The following is a 22,755-nucleotide window of genomic DNA, read 5'->3' as shown; positions in this document are numbered from 1 at the left end:
GATGCCTCCTCAGCATGGCTTGATGAGCGATGCCATGTCTGTGCCTGGGATCCAAACCGGCGAAACACCGGGCTGCTGAATCGGAGCACAGGAACTTAACCACTCGGCCATGGGGCCGGCCCCTGAAAAAATTTTTAACATGGTTAACCAAAGTGCAAGCTTCCTGACTCTGACCATTAATGTGTTGAGGTATTTGCATACAAGAGCCATGAATCTAAGTGAAAAATAAATTATTTAGTTTTGAAATTAACTATTATTATTGCTGTGGTTGTTAGGAAACTAAGATTTTACGTACTAGTCAAAAATATATGTAAGCTGCAACTTTGTGTACAATATATGTTATTCCAGCTGGAATTTCGACCTTGCCCTCTCACTTAATCTTATTCTGATAACTAATCTTAGAGCTGCCAGTAAGAAATAGGGAGTGCTTTCTGAGGGGGAGAGGATCTTTGGTTTCCTTGTTGGGTGTTAAATATCACTGCAAAGGTAAAGGGATACAGGCCTTGTCTTTTGGATTGTTCATCCTCCTGCCTTTACTCCTTTTAGTGTGTAGGAAGCCATTGTTCAGATCTAAATTGTAAGGCCTGGATACGATTTTGATGCTTGTCTCCCATCATAAAGCATTGTGAGTGCAATACTCAGCTTTTCATGTAGTATCTCTTGAATAATCTAGTTTCCTGCTGAAAATATTTCAAAACTTTTTCTTGGCTACATTTTTGTTACAAGTTATATAGCGTTTAGTGAAAATTTTTTTTCTCACTAAGTAATTCAGAACCTGAATTGTCAGGACCTCATGTGGAGTTAGGCAAAATCCTAGGGATTTAGCACGATCTCTTTTTTCCATTGTACAGATGCATCAGCTTAGTTTTTTGAAGGTGATTCTGGATATGGAAATATCTTAAAGGATTTGGTTTGTTGTTTGGTGATTATGTAAGCATGTTGCTGGTGGGGAGTGTCTTAATGAAGTGTAAAATACACCTCGATTCCTACTGAAACAATTTGGAAAAATGAAATCCTCTTTTTTTTTTTTTGGAGGAAAGTTAGCCCTGAGCTAACTGCTGCCAATCCTCCTCTTTTTGCTGAGGAAGACTGGCCCTGAGCTAACATCTGTGCCCACCTTCCTCTGCTTTATATGTGGGACACCTACCACAGCATGGCTTGCCTAGCGGTGCCATGTCCACACCCGGGATCCGAACCGCGAACCCCGGGCTGCCAAAGCGGAATGTGCGCACTTTACCGCTGCGCCACAGGGCCGGCCCCAAGATTCTCATTGTTGAGTCTATCCATTGTTATCCTCTCCCTTCCAACTTTTCTTGTTGTTGTTATTTTTCAAACTGCCCTTATGGAATAAACCATGCTGTGTACTTTACATACATTAATTCATTTAATCCTTATGATAAATTTAAAAGACCAGTGTATCTACTGCTTAAAGATGAGGAAACTTAGTAGAATTATACACCCTGGTCGAGCCTGCACAGTAGTGGAGTGAGGATTTTCATGCAAGTTGGTCATGTGTTTGCAACTCTTTCTCTTAACCACTCTGCCTCTATTCAACATACACCTTCATATGCCTTCCCTTCAATATGAGGTTGTTTCTTTGATTTGACCTTAAGAGCATTGCTTTATGAATCCTATTTCAATCTTTAGAAGTTGTTTGCAAAAATCTGAATTAATGTGTGTGGCCAAGAAGCTTGTGAGCAACGTAGGAATACTTGTACTTTTCTGTCACTTTCATAGAGAATTATATTAGTCTTTTTTCCCTCTAGAGAGGGACTGGGAAAGGAAGTCTAAAGGTAGCAAAACCTCAGTGCTCAGCATTGTACAAACGTTTTTTTTTTTCATGCTTAAAAAAAGAATGCAGGGGCTGGCCCCGTGGCTGAGTGGTTAAATTCGCGCTCTCCGCTTCGGCGGCTCCGGGTTTCGCTGGTTCGGATCCTGGGTGCTGTGGGGACCTGGAATTGGCCACCCCAAGATATGTCTCTTTGGAATCAGGATTATTTGAGGCTGATTGCTTCTGATAAACTGGGACAGGGAAGGAGGCTCTGAGGAATGAGATTTGCCCTTTGTTGGGACACCTTTGCATTTGTAGGGTAAATCTCTATCTGTAGGGGGTGGCTCCCTCTCTGTACCAGGAAGAAGAAAGGAGATGACCTTCTCTCTGGAAGCTCTTAATCAATGCCAAAGGCAAAGACTTAAATCTGCATTTTATTGTGCTAGTCTGGTAACCTGTAACTAACTTCCCTCCCCCTCCCAATGCTGGCATTTCTTAAGGATTAAGCATCTTTCCTTAGGCTAGGAACTGATTGCCGAGCTCACCTGTGACTGCCCAGCTCCAGACAATCCACTTGCCTCCTGCTACGCCCACCGAGATAGCAGACCATTACCTGCTGTGTCCATCAAGCACTGTGCCGACAGGGCAATCTTGTGACTATTGTGGGAGGGACATTTCAATCACATGTGAAACACCCCGTTTGGGGGTATATAACCACTGTCTGCACCCCACTTCTTCGGTGCCCTTTCTTCCTTCAGGAAGAAAGGCCCCGGGCCATGGTTCCTCATAAAGCTTTGTTTAATTTTCTCTTGCTATTCTGTCTCATGTGAATTTAATTTGTTCTCCAGCCAGACGAACCCCCATTTGGGGAGAGGAAATGTCCTCCTCCCCTACAGTGCGGACATGGCACCGCTTATCAGGCCATGTTGAGGTGGTGTCCCACATGCCACAACTAGAAGGACCCACAACTAAAATATACAACTATGTACTGGGGGGAAGTGGGGAGAAAAAGCAGGAAAAAAAATAAAGAAGATTGGCAGCAGTTGTTAGCTCAGGTGCCAATCTTTAAAAAAACAAAACAAAACAAGAAAAAAATAAGACATGCAAAAAATTGCAAAGAATAATGCAGTTAGTACCCATGTATTTCAGAGATCAATTTAATACCTATAAGAAATAAAGCTCTCCCACCGTAGCTAAATCTTTAGAATTGTTCCCCCCTTCGCCTCCAAGTACTCATCTGATTTTCGTGTTTATGATACTTACATGTCTTTGTAGACTTCTATTAAGAATGTATGTTTTCCTAAACAAAATATGCTATCACTTTTGTGTGTTTTTAAGCTTCATATCCGTTTTTCTATTCGTACTCAGTGCTGTCAAGAATTTTTTTTCTTGTTTTTTTGTGTGTGTGTGTGTGTGAGGAAGGTTGGTCCTGAGCTAACATCTGTTGCCAGTCCTTCTCTTTTTGCTTGAGGAAGATTTGTCACCGAGCTAACATCTGTGCCCATTTTCCTCTATTTTGTCTGGGTGGGATGCTACCACAGTGTGGCTTGACGAGTGGTGCTAGGTCTGCACCCGGAATCTGAACCTGTGAACCCTGGGCTGCTGAAGGGGAGCATGCGAACCTAACCACTATGCAACTGGGCTGGCCCCAAGAATATTCTTGTATGTATTTTCTATAGATTTGGGAGAGATTCTGTAGTGTTTATACCTAAAAGCGGAATTGCTTGGTCATAGGATGTTCACATCTTTTTTTTTTTTTTAAAGATTTTATTTTTCGTTTTTCTCCCCAAAGCCCTCCGGCACATAGTTGTATACTTATAGTTGTGGGTCCTTGTAGTTTGACATGTGGGGTGCTGCCCCAGCATGGCTTGATGAGCGGTGCCATGTCTGCGCCCAGGATCCGAACTGGCGAAACCCCGGGCCACCGAAGCGGAGTGCGTGAACTTAACCGTTCGGCCATGAGGCTGGCCCCGGCTGTTCACATGTTTGTTAGACACTATCACGCTATTCTCCAGAGAGGTTAGACTAGTTGATACTCTCCATGCTGCACATCTTAACAATGCCTGATGTTGTTAGACTTTAAAATTTTTGCCATTCTTATAAGTATGAAATATTTTGTTATAGTTTTAAATTGTATTTCTCAGATTACTGGTGAAGATGAATATCTTTTCATATGTGTTTTAGCCGTATAAGTTTCCTCTGTTTTGAATTGCGTGTTCTTATCCCGACTCCACTTTATTTTTTAGCATTTGTTGTCATTTAATACACAGTATAGAGTTAACTTGTTTGTATGTCTCACCCCACCATGGGGTCAAAGACTTTCTCTTTTTGTCAGTTGTATCTTTAGTGCCTAGAACAGTGCCTGGTGTATGGTAGGTGTTCAATAAATATTTATTTAATAAATCTTTTTTCACCTAAACAATTGAATTTTTGAGCACACTCCCCCATTTTTTATTTTATGTTATGGAAGATTGGCCCTGAGCTAACATCTGTTGCCAGTCTTCCTCTTTTTGCTTGAGGAAGATTGTTGCTGAGCTAACATCTGTGCCAGTCTTCTTCTGTTTTGTATGTGGGACGCCACCACAGTGTGGCTTGATGAGCAGTGTGTAGGTCCGCACCTGGGATCTGAACTTGTGAACCCTGGGCCGCTGAAACAGTGTGTGCGAGCTTAACCACTACAGCACTGGACCGGCCCCCAATTTTTTGCCTTTTTATTGATTTCTAGAAGTTCTTTATATAATCTAGAATCTGGATTTTAATCCTTGGTTATATGTGTTGCAAATATACTCTCCTAGTCTGTAGGTTTGTTTTGATTTTCTAAAGCATGTAGACATACTTATCAATCTTTACCTTTATGGTTTACACTTATATCTTCTTTGAAATCCTCTACCTTGAATTCGTACAGATATTCTCCTATGTTTTCTTCTAAAAGTTTAAAACCTTTTCACACTTAATATTTATTTGCTTGTGTTTTGTTTAGTCCGCTTGGAGTTTATTTTTGTTTTGGATGTGAGGTAGGAGTCTAATCTTACTTTTCCCATGTGATTTATTTTAGTATTCCTCAATATTCTGAGCCTCAAGTCTTGACTTGTTTTTGGGCTATGTATAGTGACCTTTATACCTTTTCGCCAGGGCTTAAATGTTCTTAACTTTATGCATGAGAAATTGGAAAAATGTTAATGTACTCTGAAACCAAATTTCCAGGAACTGGAAAGCAGGATTGCTAAATCAGGGATGGCATGAGTCAAACAGCTGATTAAATCTTTTAGAGAGAAAACTCTATTTACAAGAATCACTTTGACAGATGACAGTTCTCTTAGTAAATAACATATGTGGTTATGCCAGTTTTTGTAGCAATCTATTTTCCTGGTTAAACTTATGAATGTAGGGCTGATTCTGGTAGCTGTTAGATTGCTTGTGACTGCTTCGGAAGCAAGATGCGTTTCATGAGGACCTGTGCTAGGAGTGCCTAGGTGGCCTTGGTGTTTTGCAGGAGGAGGCTTGCGTTCCCCTAATGGTGTCTGTAAATTGCTGTTGGGTTAACATCAGCTGCAAAGCAGCTGCACATTTATTTTCTAGAATTAGAACCAGAAAAGATGGACATTTTGGATAGATTTTCAGACTGCTTGTAGGATTATTTCTAGTAGTAAGTTTGGTTAAAAATAAGTTTAATTTGGCAGTACTCTGAGAAGTAGTTATTGACCTTCATGTCAAACCAGTTTCTACTTCTGACTTGTAATTTAAAAAAGAAAAAAAAAAGAAGAAAAAATCTCCAAAGATGAATGTGTTTTAGTAGATTCTCCAGCATGACTTGATCATATTTGTGGCAGAGTATTCTGGCATCAAATTCAGTCTCTTTCCTGTTGCTTGTTTACAAAAGAAAGCAAGTGTGACTCATCTAAAAGTTGGTTATCCTGGTCTGATACTCTGGGTTAAATGGGTTATTAATCAAATTACTATTTTGGGTGAAACTTTTTTGGTAAAACTAAACAGTTGTGGAAGATGAACTCTGAATGTACCATCTGCTTTTGCAACTCTAAAATTAAGAGTTTTCTGTTGACTGAAATTGCCTTTCAAATAGGTCTTTAGTGAGTTACGTTTGTTCTTGTTTAACATTCCCTGGAGCTTCCAGTAGAGTACGTTTTAGCCAAATAATAATGAGATTATTTAGGAATGTTTTCTAAGACTGATTTCCTAAGGCACCTTAAGAACAAACTTCCCTTCGATAGTAAGTAACTGGGAAGAAAAGTGAGAAATCAGAGCCAACTGGATGAAGTTTGTGGCTTAAAGTTCTTGAACAGATAAAAGGCATGATGATGTGAAAGAACTGGGCCACCGAGAGCCGGGAGCCTTCGGGCTCCAGTATTAGCTCACTTCCTGGGCAGATCTCTTCCTTTTTTGGACTCAATTCCTGTCTGTAAAACTAGGGTTGTGCTAGATAAGAGCTCTAGGACTGCTTCCAGTTCTTAATGCCCTATAACTAATTCCAGTCGTATTTGTCCAAAGTGGATATTCTCCTGGGTAGTGTTTTTGCATCTAGATTAGAGTGGATCGTGGTCTCTTAATCACAAGACTCTGCTCTTTTTTTGTTTTTATTTTTTATTTTTTTGAGGAAGATTAGCCCTGAGCTAACGGCTGCCAGTCCTCCTCTTTTTGCTGAGGAAGACTGGCCCTGAGCTAACATCCGTACCTATCTTCCTGTGCTTTATATGTGGAACGCCTACCACAGCATGGCTTGCCAAGCGGTGTCATGTCTGTCTGCACCCAGGATCCGAACTGGGGAACCCCGGGCTGCCAAAGTGGAACGTGTGCAGTTAACCGCTGTGCCACCGGGCCGGCCCCTCCGCTGTTTGATTAAAGCCAGCTATAGACCATGTGGAGGTTACATACCCTACACATGGTCTGATGATAATGAACTTTTCCTTCTCCCAGCGCTCCCAGTCCCAATTATTTTTTACAAATAACTATTTTAGTGAGGTTTAGAAGTAGATCCATAAAAGTTATAAACGTAGGCTGGAAATTGTATTCACCAGGTTCTCCGTGGAATCAGGGTAATACTGAGCAGAGAGAAACTCCTCTGTTCCGTTATAAGCACCTGGGATGGCATGGATTTTCGCATTCATCTGTGCTCTCCACACTGCTCACTGAAGGAAATCAACAATTATTTATTACTGTTATTTGAGTGCTTCCTATATTACTAGGAACCATACTATAATTTGGATGTTTTCCTCATTTAATCATTGCAGCAACTTCTGAGGTAGTGTTACTTCTGTTTGATAGATCAGGAAACTGAGGCTCAAGAATCAAAATGTTTTAAACTGCTTTTTATGTGATTCCAGAGCTTGTACTCTTTCTTGCCTCAATATGCTGTTTAGTGAAGACATTATTCATAGGGTGCACTCAGTGAATGTTAACCCAGTGAAATATTTGTAAAATGTTTAAAAAATTTTTTTGTACATTGTTTTATATCTTTGTGTTAGTATTTTTAGAAGAGAGGAATAGCCAGTCCTGATAGGCCAACTGAATCTCTTACTAATAGGACATCCTCAAGGCAAGGCAGCATATGGTTGGTGGTTGTGTTCCAAAGTAAAATATTAAACCAGGGAGGGGGACTGCAAGTTGGGGAGACGGAGGGTAGAAGTTAGACAGGAGACTTCTTTTCATTATATACTCTGGTACAGTTTGAAATTTTTACTGTGCACGTATTACTAAAAAGAAAAAAAAACTAGGTAAAAAGAATTAAACATTTCTGTTTACTCAAGCAAAGAAAAGTTTATGTTAATATTTCAAGTTCTCTGATTCTGTACATGTTTTTCTCTTTTTAAAACTGTGTACATATGCAACAACATGGATGAACCGTGAAGACATTATGGTAGGTGGCAAGCTAGACATAAAAGGACAAATGTTGTATGATTCCACTTACATGAGGTACCTAGAGTAGTCAAATTTATAGAGACGAAGTAGAATTGTGGTTGTGAGGAGGGGGGAAGTTACTGTTTAATGAGCGCACAGTTTCAGTTGGAAAGATGAGAAACTTCTGTAGATGGATTGGTGATGGTTCATAACAGTGTGAATGTACTTAATGCCACTGAACTGAAGTGTACACTTTAAAATGGTAAATTTTGTGTTAGGTATATTTTACTATAGTAAAAAAAAATATATATATATAGCTAATATTCATTTGTCATTTAACAAACATGTTTCTAGACGCTGGGGACACAAAAAGGAATTTGATTTAGTACTCACCCTCAAGGTGCCATGTAGTAATAATGCATGACTAGTAGTTTTCAGAGAAATAGAGGGTTATGTTGTAGGGAAATGGGGTAGCTTATAACAGTTGTGTAACGTGATAAAAAGGTGATAAATTCTGGGAAAGTAGCTGTTATGATTTCCCGACAGTCTTGTCAGCTGGATGTGCTGGAGGTTTCAGCCTGAGAGCATGACTTGAAAAACCACCCGTCTAGGTAGAAAGTATCAGGTGCACAGATGGCATGTTGCTCCTGTCCTGTAAGTTGAGAACCTGGGGCACGGAATAATGGCGTCATTTACAGGGCAGATTCATTCAGCGTGGAATCAAGTATAGGCTTGGATTTGTTGCCAGAGCACACTGCTTCTTTAAGAATTTTTGAAGATATAAAAAGTGTCTTATGTTCTGAGTCTGCCATAAAGCCAAACTTTGAATTCTTGATAGAGAAGGTAATTGTTTAATAACCAAGTGACTACTCATACCCGCTGGAAGAAGTCTTGTTGGCTTTTAACCCTGTCATTTGACATTGGCCTGATTAATAATAGTATTTAGTATTTGCTATGTGGTAAGCACTGTGTCAAGTGCTTTGCACATATATTAACTTAGTCAGTTTTCATGACAACCCTGTATAGTAGGAACCAGTTTCACAGAGAGGAGACAGAGATTGAGATTTAATTAAGTAACTTATCACAGGTCTCAACAGCTACTAGCTGGTGGAGCTAGGAGTCAAACCTAGGCTGTCCAGCTTTAGAGCGTGTGCTTTCATAGTGTTTATCGGGTCAGTGCTTTGGAAATTGTTTTGGGATGATTGGTTACTAATTTTATTTGCCTTACTGTAAGTTGCTGGGCAAAATTGGGGATATTATGTAGGTACTTAAATAACAAGAGAGAACTTTTTTTATTGGCAAAATTCAAAATATAATAATTGAATACAAGTTTTGTAAGGCAGATCTGTTAGTGAGAAGAATGGAATTCTTTTTGGGGGATAGCATTCCACGTCATTGGGGATGAAAGTTAGCTTTACCTATTAAAATCGATGGCAAATGTCCATCTGTTAATGCTGAAATGTGTAGTGAGACTTTACGTATGTTATCTTTGGAACTGTCTTTTCACACAGATAAGTACTGCCAAGTGCTAGTATTAATCCATGAGCATATGATTTATTTGGAGCATATGATTCTAACTGAGCATATTCATCACTTGGAATGCATTTATAGAATTCTGTTAGATACTTGATATTTGCCTTTTAGCATGCAGATTAATCATTTCCAATCGAAGAGTAGATGGAAGCTCCTCAGTTGCACAGTTGGCTCAAGTCTGCTGAAAAGCTAATTTCCAAAGCTATTCAGTATTCAATAATAGTGTTTAAGGGTGGTGGTTCTTGTTCAGAAAAATTTCACTTTCAGCCCTGAGCTAAAAAACAACCAAAAAATTTTACTGCTGCTAAGCCATTGAACTATGCTAAGCCTATTTGATAGGGCATGTCAGGATTCATCTTATATTTCTGCCAAGAATTCACAAAACTGATGATAGTTAAGTCTATGAAAGTGAATTGAGAGCGCATGAAGGTCACTCCTGATAATACTGGCTCAGTAACACACGATGGATTAAAAGTTTTTTGCAAAATACCTCCTGATGAATAGTACAGTGAATAACCAACCATATGCCTTAAATACCTTACATTTTTGCAAGTTCTCTAAATTTGTCGAACTTAGCCCTTTGTTCTCCACACATTTTTATCACCATCGTTTGTGACACATATTAGCAGATTCAAGTTCGGATTGTATTGAATTGGTGTTCCACACAGATTATTCGTAGAAGCTAACTCACTCTTCAGTCACTTCAGACTCAGCATTGACTTCTCCAGTAAACAGCCCAGCAGTATCAATTATATCGCTTCAGTCATCCTCCTTCTACAAAACATCCAGCCCAGTACTCCTCAAAACTGTCAAGGTCATCAAAAATAAGAAAAGTCTAAGAAACCTGTCACAGCCAAGAGGAGTCTAAGGAGACACGACAACTAAATGTATATCCTAGATGAGATCCTGGAACAGAAGAAGGGCATAAGGTAAAAACTAAGGAAATCTGAATAAAGTATAAACTTTAGTTAATAAGAATGTATCAGTATTGGTTCATCAGTTGTGAGGAATGTACCGCACTAATTTAAGATGTTAACAACAGGGGGCCAGTCTGGTGGCGCAGCAGTTGAGTTCACACGTTCAGCTTCTCGGCGGCCCGGGGTTTGCGGTTCGGATCCCGGGTGCGGACGTGGCACTGCTTGGCAAAAGCCATGCTGTGGCAGGCGTCCCACGTATAAAGTAGAGGAAGATGGGCACGGATGTTAGCTCAGGGCCAGTTTTCCTCAGCAAAAAGAGGAGGATTGGTGGTAGTTAGCTCAGGGCTAATCTTCCTCAAAAAAATAAAGTTAACAGAGGAAACTGGTATCGGGGCAGGAACTCTCTGTACTATTTTCTCAGATTTTCTGTAAATCTGAAACTGTTCAACAACAAAACATTTGTGTGGGGCTGGCCCTATGACCAAGTGGTTAAGCTCGCGTGCTCCGCTTCAGCGGCTGCGTGTTTCCCTGGTTCCCTCCTGGGCGCAGACCTAGCACTGCTCATCAAGCCTTGCTGAGGTGGCGTCCCACACAGCAGAACAAGAAAGACCTACAGCTAGAATATACAACTATGTATTGGGGGGCTTTGGGTAGAAGAAAAAGGAAAAAAAACCCATTTGTTTAGGAAAAAGGGTAAATGATTTTGATTGGTGTTCCTTGCCTCTTGATGACTGAGCAAGGCTTGATGAGCAGTGCCAGGTCTGCGCCCAGGATGGAACCAAGGAAACACGCAGCCGCCGAAGCGGAGCACGCGAGCTTAACCACTTGGCCCTGGGGCCAGCCCCACACAAATGTTTTGTTTTTGAAGAGTTTCAGATTTACAGAAAATGTGAGAAAACAGTACAGAGAGTTCTACCCCATACCAGTTTCCTCTGTTGTTAACATCTTAAATTAGCACGGTACATTGGTCACAACTGATGAACCAATATTGACACATTCCTAAAGTTTATACTTTATTCAGATTTTCTTGGTTTTTTTACCTTATGTCCTTTTTCTGTTCCAGGATCTCATCTAGGATATACATTTAGTTGTCATGTCTCCTTAGACTCCTCTTGGCTGTGACCGGTTTCTTAGACTTTTCTTATTTTTGATGACCTTGACAGTTTTGAGGAGTACTGGATGTTTTGTAGAATGTTCCTCAATTGGTATTTGTCTGATATTTTTCTCATGATTAGACAGGCGTTAGGGATTTTGGGGAGAAAGCCCACAGAGGTAAAGTGCCATTTTCATCATATCATGTCAAGGAGTGTATGCTATCAACGTGATTTATTGTTGATGTTAACCTTAGTCCTGGCTAGTTTCTCCAACGTAAGTTACTCCCTCCCTTGCCTTCCATACTGTAGTCTATGGAAGGAAATCACTAGGCTGACTCCACTCCACTTAAGGAGTGGAGAGTTATGTTCCACCCCCTTGAAGGTGGAGTATATACGTAATTTATTTGGAATTCTTCTGCAGGAGAGATTGGTCTCTTCTCATCCATTTGTTGATTTATTCAGTCGTTTATTTATATCTGTGTGGACTCATGGATATTTTATACTTTGAGTTATCCGGTACGACTGTATTTTGTTCAGATATTTCCAGTTTTGGCTAAGAACTCTCAGATGGACAGGAGTGTCCTTCATTGTGGGTTTTTTTTTTTTTTTTTAAACACTTCCTTACTTTCTGACCTTGCAAGATACTCCAGGCTCATCCTGTGTATTGCCTGCCCCACCCCTAGGATCCAGCCATTTCTCCAAGGAGCCCTGGTTTCTTTCACTGGACAATGGTATTAGAAATCAAGGTCTGGGTGCTAGGTGTGCTCTTTGCTACTGGAGTATTATTGCTTCTAGGTCTTGTAGGCTGACAAAGCAAGGAAATAGATGTGTATATGCTAACATATATTTCATATACCTATAGAAAAATATGTATACTTACAGGAAATATCTGTATATTAACATGTATTCTGTATACGTATAGAAATATCTGAGTTCTTGATATTTCCACATATATCCATTTGTATCTGCAGTAAGCTAAACATGAGTTCATAGTGCTGTCTCCAACTCTAATCCAGTACTGTGTGCACCATTCCAGCCTTTGCTTTTTTCTTGACTATCCTCCGATTCTCAACCGAGAAACTTGGCTCTTACCATGTTCTTATTTATTAATTCCAGTATATACGTGTAGTGATGTCAGAATTGTTAACCCATATCCCCTGGGAAACGACTTTAACAACTAGAATACAGTGGTTATGTGCAGTTCCTTTTGCTTTCACTCTTCCCTCTTCCACTCATTTTCATATTACTTAGGTCAGCACCTTTCCCCTCCACCTGCCTTGTAATTGACTACTGATGTTGCCCCCACTGACCTCCACACTGTGCCTTAAATGGGCAACATTCTCTTTAACAGTCCGCTTTTCTTTTCTTGTTTTGACATATGGATATGCACTGATGGTTTAAAAATAATATATGATATGACACTGCACAGTGCTTCAAATACTGTAGAGTTGTAACTGCCTCACTGCAGTTTGTAGCTGTGCAGAGTGGTGAGACCACTGCATCCAGTCTCTTTTGCAACCAGACTCTGCTGTTGTAGTGTGAAAGCAGCTGTCTGTAAACGAATGGATCTAGCTGTTTTCCAATAAAACCCTTCGTGGATGCTGAAATTGGAATTTCACAGAAATTTCACATGAAATCTCGATTTTTTTCAACCATTTAAAAATGTGGAAACCGTTCTTAGCTCATGGGTGGTACAAAAACAGGTTGGGCTAGATTTGGCCTGTGCATCATTTGCTGACCCCCTAATGTAGAAGGCCCTGTATGCATGACGCACTTGGAGGTATGTGTCTTTCTCTCCAGAGCCGTTCATAGTAATTTCACCAGTCTTGGATTCAATCTTGGTTCCTGCTGATACCCATGGAAGCTGCTTAGACAGACTAAAGGTTTATTTGCTCAACTGTCCTAATCTCATCAATTCCTAGTATTTTTTTCAATGGGGAGTGGCTAAGGTTAAATTTCGTTATTTATTGGATACCTTGGGTTAACTTGAATAGAAGACACTGTCCTCTTTTGTTCACTTTTGTTGACACCATCATGCTTTGAAACTAGAACACATTAGTCCTTAAGTAATATATAAGCAAGTTGCCTGGTGGCTTAAAGGACTAGCCTTGACCTCAGGTTCATAGGAGCAGGCACGGTCATCCTTGTATTTCCTTGTATTCTGTATCTTCATAAAAGATTACCAGAGGTGCTTGAGGAGAGATGAGAAAAACATTTCAAGTCTTCTTTAACCGTAGAAGGTACAAGTGCTATGGTCCTCGAATGTTAGTGTTCATGCTTTGTGTTTAGGAACTATGTTGTTACTTAAGGTCTAGCAGTGTATGGAGTGTGGGAGTATTCCATTCTGGTCTAAGCCACTGCATTCCTTTACCTGCATTATTGTAGGCAATATCTGCCAATTTCTTATGACCTTGCCCTGTTAAAATCTATTCTACACTCAGCAGCCAAAATGATCCTTTTAAAACATAACTTTTGAAACATAATTCAGTCCTTTAAAACGTAATTCTGGTCATGTTACTCCTCTGCTCACAACACTCAGTGGCTGCCCACATCACCCAGAGGAAAACCAAAGTCCTTATGATGGCGTGCAAGGCCTCATCCACTCACCCAAGCCTCTGACCCCATCTTCCGACTGCTCCCTGGCGGCGTTGTGCGTTGCAGCCACTCCTTTTCTCTCTTCCTCAGATAAGGCAAGCATGTTTCCTCCCCAGGTCTTTACACTTACTGTTTCCTCTCTTTGGTCCTCTCTGCCTTCAGAGAAGGCACAGCATACTCTTTCTCTTCAAGTCTCTGCTCAACTGTCTCGTGAGAGAGGCTTTCCTTGACCACTTTATATAAAGTCGTAACTTTCATTCCCTCATGTGCCCCCATCTCCCCGCTAGAATGTAAGCTCCAGGAATGAGGAGAGTTTTTAATTGTTGAATCTCCATTGCCTAGAATAGTGCCTGGCAATGTAGTAGGTACTTGATACATTTTTTTATTGAATAAGTGGACAGTTAAAAGGAAATTGTGTAGAAGAGGAAAAGAGATACTTTTCTTGCTAATATACCGGTGTGTATTAGCTGGGGTGTCCTTGGTAATATACTGGTATCTCACCAAGGGAGGTTCAGGAGATAAAGGCTGAAAAGTATGCCTGTGACTGTCCAGATGACACAGGCAGGACATAAAAGCTGTGGTGGCAGGGATGACTCAGGGCTTCAGGTATCTCCTTACTGTCACAGAATAACTAAGGGCCAGAACCTCAGATTTGCTTCTCCACCCATTGTGACAGTGGAAAATTGAAGACTTGCTGGGATGATAGAATTCTTGCCAGTATCCAAGAAGAGGTTAAATAATAGGAAAGAAACATGATGGGGTAGTAAAATGGCAAATTTATGTGTGCTTGCTGTCCGATTAGAACCTTAAGGATGGATGTATTGGAATACTGTCGTTTGTTTCTTTAATTCACTGTGTTGTGGAGTAAGCGGTTCTCAGTCCTGGAGCAGTCATCGGGATTTCCTCGAGGTGGCTGATGTGAGCCCCTGTGCAGTTAGAAACAGGGAAAGAAGTTTTGGCTCATGTAACCTAGGATGAATTCTAAGAATAACCTGCAAGAATAAATGCAAAAGTATTTTGAAAGAATGAGTGTTTGAAATTGCTATATTTTTACTGTTTATCAACTGAGTAAATCTATCAACGTTGTCTCTAATTTGGTAAAGGATCTGACTGAATACTAATTTTATCTGGATCAAAGTCTTATCCTGTTAGTTTTGAGAGTGGATTCTTATTGCCTGTTTGTAATATCACTTACTGATTTCCTTTGGTATAGGTCAAGAGTTTATTGCTTGGGTATTCAGTTTACTCAGCAAACACACATCAGTGTTAGGTGTATAGAGTTCGCAGCCCTGTGAGGGAAGTTGACATATTAACAGATACAATGAGATGAGTGTAAGGAGAGACACGTCTAGGATAACACAGAGAAGCAGTACCTAACCCAGGCTTCACGAGCCAGGGACACCGTACTGTGGAAGGAGACCCTCATAGGAATGAGGAGGAGTTTGCTGAGAGGGGAGGAGTCATTTTAGGCTGAGGGTTCAACATGTACCAAGAGACCATAGCTTAAGGAAATAGATTCCTTTCTTTCCTGGTGCACTAAGCAAGGGTGAGCAGCGTGCAAACCACAGGTTTCAGAGAAAGCTAAGGGTGGTGGGTATCTGAGTGAATGCTGAGTAAGCAAGAAAAGAAAAGATTAATGTCAAGACTGCATCTTCAGGTTATTTGAATCTTGGGTACCTTCCTACTTTATAGTAATATGGGTGAATGATAAGGCTTTAATAAGCTAGGAGTGAGGACATTAACTACATATATGAGCTTGATGATCTTGGAACTTTGTTTTTCTTGTTTTGGGTAACACTACATAGCATTGATGTAAAGTCATTTTAGTAATGTTTAGATACGAGAATGTTAAACAATTGGATCAGAAGGCTTTTTTCCACGTGCTTTGAGGGATGAGAATGGGGAGTTATTTTAACTTGAAATGTATTTGTTAAATTTAGTTCAGCGTGCCTCAGTTAAATGTTTTTGGTTTCAAGTGTCTAATTCTTCTGAGGTAATCCTCCAGGTTGAATTATGCAGTTTGTGAATTAGTCTTGCATAATGCAAACCATACCACCTGAAATATTGCTGGCAAAAGTATCAGGTTACAAGAGGAAGGTTTTAGCTTTCCGTACTGCAGCCTTGCTGTGGAAGGTTGGGTGGAGGGGAACGTGTGAGAGAGACAGAGCTCCTCAGGCTGGTACTTTGAGAGAGAAGCCTGTGTCCACTTAGGGTGAAGTTGAGGGCTAAAGTAGAGTTTTTGGTTATAGATTTCAAGCATCTGTATTTTGAGATGCAATCTGCAAGGTTTGGATAACTTTTATCACCGCTTATTTCCTCTCATTCCAGAATCCTATCCTGACTTTGTACATTGGAGAAGCCAGCAGCACTGCCAGTGTTCTTTTGAGGGAGTGTCTGTTTAGGATCTGGTGCAAGCTGAATCTTTGTTCAAATAAGGTAAGTGCATGGTAGTAAAAGGAACTAATAATAACTTCACTGACTTACAAAACCAGTCTTATGTTAAGAATTGTTTATCCAGGAGATTCCTTAATGGAAGTTCTGGCTTCTTATTAGGCAGTGTTTGTTTTTCAGTTTAACAAACTGAAACAAGATGATAAAGTAGCTTTGCTCTGATTTCATTCCAACTTGTAGAAGCAGCAGTTACTTTTTTATTTTAACTAACTTTTGAGTTCTTTAATAACACGTTTATTCATTTGGAAATACTGAGAAAGATCATCCATAAACTTATCTATTATCATTAACATTTTGTGAACACTCTTTTCATCCCTGTGTTACTTGGATATGTGTGTGTGTAATCAAAATTGGAATTGTACTTCCTTGTCACATGGTTCTTGTTCACAAGAACAAATTTTTTCCTGTTTGCATTTTTAAATGACTTATGGTATTTCATCATGGATGTGCCATATAGTTGATCTCACTAGCTCCTTTTTGGTAGGCATTTAGTCTTTTCTCTCCTTTTTCCCTGTCTTAGATAACTTTGTGATGGATATGAATAAATTCATGTATACATTTGATTTCCCCCATAGTACATTTTCCTGTCTTAACTTTAAAAAGCATTTTCCATATGCATTTGTACTTTTTTAATTTTACTTTTTATTAAAACATGTACAAAAACCCTGTAATAGACATGTCAGACCATCAGCTCCACAGGGCTTTTTATGAAAAACAGCAGTGCCTGCCCACCTCCTTCCCAGTCCCTAGAGGCAGTCGTTTTCAACTCTTTACTGTTTCTTTTGGTGCTACCTCTAAATGATAAGCTTATTTTGCTACTTAATGACTTTACAGCTTCTGGTATTATTTATTAACTTCCCACTTTGGATAGTAACAGTTTCTGGTAGAATCCCCTGACTACGTCATATATCCACATTTATTGTCACTGTTTATAATATAATTTTGGTTAGAGTAATAGTCACTGTTGACAGTATTATGGTTATGTGTAGCTTATTCACAGCCAAATTATGTTGCATGCTATGGTCAATTTTCCTGTTCTTTTTTTTTTTTAAAAGATTGGCACCTGAGCTAACAACTGTAGCCAATCTTCTATTTTTTTTTCCTGCTTTTTCTTCCCCAAATGCCTCCAGTACCTAGTTGTGTATTCTAGTTGTGGGTCCCTCTAGTTGTGGCATGTGGGATGCCACCTTAGCATGGCCTCATAAGCGGTGCCATGTCCGCACCCAGGATCTGAACCAGCGACCCCCCTGGTCACTGAAGCGGAGTGTGAACTTAACCACTCGGCTACAGGGCTAGCCCCCCTATTATTCTTATTCTTGTGTTCCTGTCCTTATATTTTTATTTTTTTAAGGTTTCATTTAAATTTATTTTTGTCAGCATTTATGATGGATACAGTATCTTTTACCTTTGAGAAAATTGATGATATTGTTTTTTTGGTGGGGGGGGGATTAGCCCTGAGCTGACTACTGCCAATCCTCCTCTTTTTTGCTGAGGAATACTGGCCCTGAGTTAACATCCATGCCCATCTTCCTCTACTTTATACGTGGGATGCCTACCACAGCATGGCTTTTGCCAAGTGGTGCCATGTCTGCACCTGGGATCTGAACCGGCGAACCCGGGTCGCCAAAGCGGAACGTCCAAACTTAACCACTGTGCACCGGGCTGGCCCCCAGTGATAATCTTTTTAATAGGCTCATATAGGCCTATGAAATTGACACTAATATTCTCTTTTTTAATGGCTTATATTTTTACATTTCTTTACTATATTTGGAATTTTATTTCTGTTTATGGTAAGAAGAAATCCAGCTTTTTGTACCGAGTCGTTAGTCAGTTGTCCCAACTATTGGTTTATCCTTTTTTCTGGTTCTTTGAAAAGCACCCTTTGTTTTTTTTTTTTTTATTAAAGATTTTTTTTTTTATTTTTTCCTTTTTCTCCCCAAAGCACCCCCGGTACATAGTTGTGTATTCTTCGTTGTGGGTTCCTCTAGTTGTGGCATGTGGGACGCTGCCTCAGCGTGGTCTGACGAGCAGTGCCATGTCCGCGCCCAGGATTCGAACCGACGAAACACTGGGCCGCCTGCAGCGGAGCGCGCGAACTTAACCACTCGGCCACGGGGCCAGCCCCTGAAAAGCACCCTTTGTAAGGGTGTATTATAGGGTCTGTTTCTAAACTTCGTCTTTATTTATTTATTTATTTTTTAAAGATTGGCACCTGAGCTAACAACTGTTGCCAGTCTTCTTTTTTTTTCCCTGCCTTTACTCCCCCAATTCCCCCCCGGTACATAGTTGTATATTTTTAGTTGTGGGTCCTTCTAGTTGTGGCATGTGGGACGCTGCCTCACCGTGGCCTCATGAGCAGTGCCATGTCCGTGCCCAGGATCTGAACCTGTGAAACCCTGGGCCGACGAAGGCGGAGCACGTGAACTTAACCACTCGGCCACGGGGCCTGGCCCTAAACTTTGTCTTTTTTACCGTTATCTGTCTAGTCTTGTGCTAATCCTCAATATTTTTATTATTATAGCCTTATTTCATCTTTAAATACTTAGTGATGCAAGCCTTTCTTCCCTCTCCAGCTTCAGCAAGCAAAATGTAATTATTTCTGTACTTATTTTTATCCATACAGAAATATGGCAGTTCTTCAAGAGGCTTAAGTATTAGAAATTAGAAAATAAAGACTAGAAGGACATGTACATAGGAAGCCAGTTGTATAATTTTTAAAATAAGCTTACTAGATTATTTTAACCTCTAAGGTTCTCACCTTCATCTTTTTTTTTTAAAGATTTTTATTTTTTTCCTTTTTCTCCCCAAAGCCCCCAGGTACATAGTTGCATATTCTTAGTTGTGGGTCCTTCTAGCTGTGGCATGTGGGACGCTGCCTCAGCATGGCTTGATGAGCAGTGCCATGTCCGCGCCCAGGATTCGAACTAACGAAACACTGGGCCGCCTGCAGCGGAGCGCGCGAACTCAACCACTCGGCCACGGGGCCAGCCCCTCACCTTCATCTTTTAAGGCAGCTTTTTTTCCCTCCTCTATTAATGGGGAGTGAGTGTGTGTAAAGGCAGCTTTGGATTTTTTGATTCATTCAGTCAGACGCTGGAGTGCTCATTGCTGTGCCTGTTGTCTGTGCTAGGGATATCAGCTGTGAGCAAGACGGACAGGACCCCTGTTCTTGGGGGGCTTACTGTAAGTTTGGAGAGGCAGATGAGATAGTTTCAGATTTTCCTAAGTGCTAGGAAAACAGTAGGACTGCAGGGTAACTTGGGGGTGTGGAAACAGTGAGGTTTCATTGGATAGTGAACTAGAGGAAGATCTTGACAAGTAGCTGAGATCCGAAGGATGAGAAAGGAGCCAGCCTGCCTGAGACCGCAGAAGGGTGTTTGTGTGGACACACGGGCCAGTGTACAGATGCTGAGTGTCTGGATGCCTGGCTTGTTTACGGAAGAGAGAGAAGGCCGTACTGGCTCGGGTAGAATGATTGAAGGCGGGGAGAGTGGTTGGAGATGATGATGGAGAAGTAGGCAGGGGCCAGATCACTTAGAGTTTTGAAACTGGCAAGCCAGAGCTTTCGTATTATAAATCTGATGAATCAGTTTTGTTCCTTTTTTAAAAGAGCAAATTTAAGGTGTTCTAGGAAATAGGCTTATTTGTCTAGGTAGTTTACATGCCGTTCCTGAAGGAAATCCAAGAGAGGGGAGCTGCAGTGGCCACGTGTGTCTGAGCTAAGTTCTGGTTGAGTGTTTGCATCTACCTGGGCTTGGGGTAGTTGAGTTTTCTCAAATTTAGGTAGCTTTGAATAGTGCCTTAATTCATTTTAAATGGAAGCAACAGATTGAGTTCTTGGATTTCTTTTCTTTTGTAGACTCAGGTGAGTGGTAAGATCCAAAATGATAGCAGATTTTTTTTTTAAAGATTTTATTTTTTTCCTTTTTCTCCCAAAGCCCCCCAGTACATAGTTGTATATTCTTCGTTGTGGTCCTTCTAGTTGTGGCATGTGGGACGCTGCCTCAGCGTGGTTTGATGAGCAGTGCCATGTCCGCACCCAGGATTCGAACCAACGAAACACTGGGCCGCCTGCAGCGGAGCGCGCAAACTTTAGGCCAGCCCCAATGATAGCAGATTTTGAAATCGTTTTTGATTTTTTACGTAGAGTTTTGTGTATGTTAAGACATCTCTTTTTTTTCCCCCAACTTCTCTGGTAAAGTGCGATGTAAATGGAAAGACATCAGGTAGTTAGCTCAACAGGAACTATTAGTGGATAGAGACTAGAAACTGCGAAAATAAATGATGAATTTAAAAGCGACTGAAAATATTGGATCAGGTTCAAAACCTGAGCACCTGAAAAGACGTAATCATTGTTTTCCTTTAGGACAGCACTGTCCAAGAGAAGTCTAGCATGAGCCACGTGTAATTTCACATTTTCTAGAGGCCACATTAAAAAAAAAAGATGAAATTAATTTTAATATCTTTTATGTAATATATCCACCACATTCTCATTTTAACATGTAATTAATATAAAAAATAGTTAATGAGATACTTTACATTCTGGTTTCGTATTAAGTCTTCGAAATCCTGTATTTATTTTGTACGTACAGCTCCTCTCAGTTCAGACCAGCCATATTTCAGGTGCTTGGTGGCCACGTGTGTGTTGGACAGTGCAGCTCTAAGAGCTCATACTTCTGAAGGGCAGAAGACATAAATGAATATGATTTAGTTATTGATTGATGCTCTTCCATATTCTAAACAGAATTTAGAGCAGTGATAGATTAACATGTAGCAAAATAAAAACACACATTTTTTCCCCTCCAAACCTCTGTGTGATAGACTTGTTTGGGGAAGATGATTTGATCCTAAAATGACTAATGTCTATAAAAGATGTCAGACAACTGATTTCTGCTCTTAGAGTTGTAAATAGGCTTTATGTAGAACTCCATGTGAACAGTAGATGTCTGTGTATCAGTGGTGGGGTTATTACTTGATGAAGAGAGACCATAGTCCTGGTCCTTGGGATCTGTGAAGAATGTCCATAAACCACTGATTTTTAATCTCTTTCCAGGTATTCTGAATAAGAATTTTGATAGACTTTTTTTTTTAAGCTCTGTAGGTGATTGTAATATGTACCACTGGTTCAGCCCAAGGTCTTTAATAATAATTTCATTTTGAAAAGTAAATAGTTGTCATGATTGGCTGTTTAATTTAGTTTTTAAAAAGGTTTACCGTAATGAGAGCTGGAAGGAAGCTGTAGATCATTAGTTAACATAGGCTATAGTGTCTTTATTAAGTTAGAAAAGCTGAGGGTTCTTCTGAAAAATGGGGAGAAAATAATCCCCAGTGGTAACACATACCCATTTAAAACAGGAACTAAAATTGCTGTTACTGTCCCCTAGGGACATAGGAGAGGAGCCTCTGGGGTGAATCAGAGATTTTATTTAAGCTGCTGACTATACTGTGCTATTCATTCTATTTCTCTAATGATGGACGCTTAATTGCATAGATGATCCTGAGCTTAATAGACACCCAATGAACAAATTCTCAGGAGAAAATACCAGAAATTGCCTGCAGTGGGGATATTGTGATGAACAAGTTGTGAATGAATGGTGCTTCAGCTTGCTGTTGATTTTCCCTGAAACATCCAGCAGCAAAGGGATTTTTTTTCTCCAAAGGTCATAACCTTAGAACACGGCCTTTTCCTGCTTCTGTACATCTTTTCAGTGCAGCACATCCCAATGTAGCCAGTGAAGGTATAAAACACTTATTATTCTGTGTAGGAAGATATCTGAATACTTATTACTAATAGCAAGAAAATAGAATCAGTGGTGAAATCTGTTTCCTCTCAGAGAAGTTCCTAAATATCTCCCTCTCACCCCTCTGGGGTTGTGGCTAAACATAGTTTCTGGTGTGAGCTCACACCTGCTGCATGCCGGGCAGTTTACGTACACTTCCTTAATTCCCATGGCGGTCCTGGGAGGTGTAGGTCACTGTTGGATGATTGAGAGAGTATCTTATCCAGCTAATGAGTGGAGGAGCCAAGATTGGAACTCAGTTCTTTTTTGGTGCCAGAGCCACTACCCACTGCAGTACCTGGTCCAGTATTAGAAAGTGACTCAAGGATCCTGTCCATTTGGGACAGGGCATTTTAGATTGATAATACACTCCAGTATATCCCCTCACTTACCACCCACCTTTATGCCCAACTTGAAGTGCCATTATATTATGGAAAACACTGAAGAAAACCTGGATTCTCGGCCTAGCCTGGTTGTGTACCGTGTGTTGGGTAATCCTGTGTTCTGTGTGCACATCGTTCCCTTTCCATCAAGCAGGGATTTTTTTAGTTGTCTACTTTTGTCTTCATAACTGCTACATATGAACACCATTACCCCTGTCTTTTTTTTTTTTTAATGAACTTTTTGTTTGAGGGTAGCGTAAGATGTATAGAAATTGCAAGGCTAGTACAGAATTCCTGTGTAAGTTTGCTACAGCTGCTGTAACAGAGTACCACAAACTAGCTCACTAACAACAGCAGTTTATTGTCCCACATGATTTG

General features: G+C 40.4%; 1 protein-coding gene across 5 annotated transcripts in view; it reads left to right on the top strand.

Moving 5' to 3' along the window:
• THRAP3 (thyroid hormone receptor associated protein 3) overlaps positions 1-22,755 on the top strand; it is an 81,278-nt gene that overhangs the window by 24,178 nt on the left and 34,345 nt on the right. For all 5 annotated transcript variants that reach the window (XM_070594539.1, XM_008517519.2, XM_070594519.1 and 2 more), the window contains one exon: positions 16,092-16,199. The gene's annotated coding sequence lies outside the window, so the exon portion shown is untranslated. The remainder of the gene's footprint in view (positions 1-16,091; positions 16,200-22,755) is intronic.

This window comes from Equus przewalskii, chromosome 2 (assembly GCF_037783145.1).
Source record: "Equus przewalskii isolate Varuska chromosome 2, EquPr2, whole genome shotgun sequence".
Lineage (NCBI taxonomy): Eukaryota > Metazoa > Chordata > Mammalia > Perissodactyla > Equidae > Equus > Equus przewalskii.
Note: the sequence above shows the minus strand (reverse complement) of the source record. Positions and strands in the feature narration are given on the sequence as shown.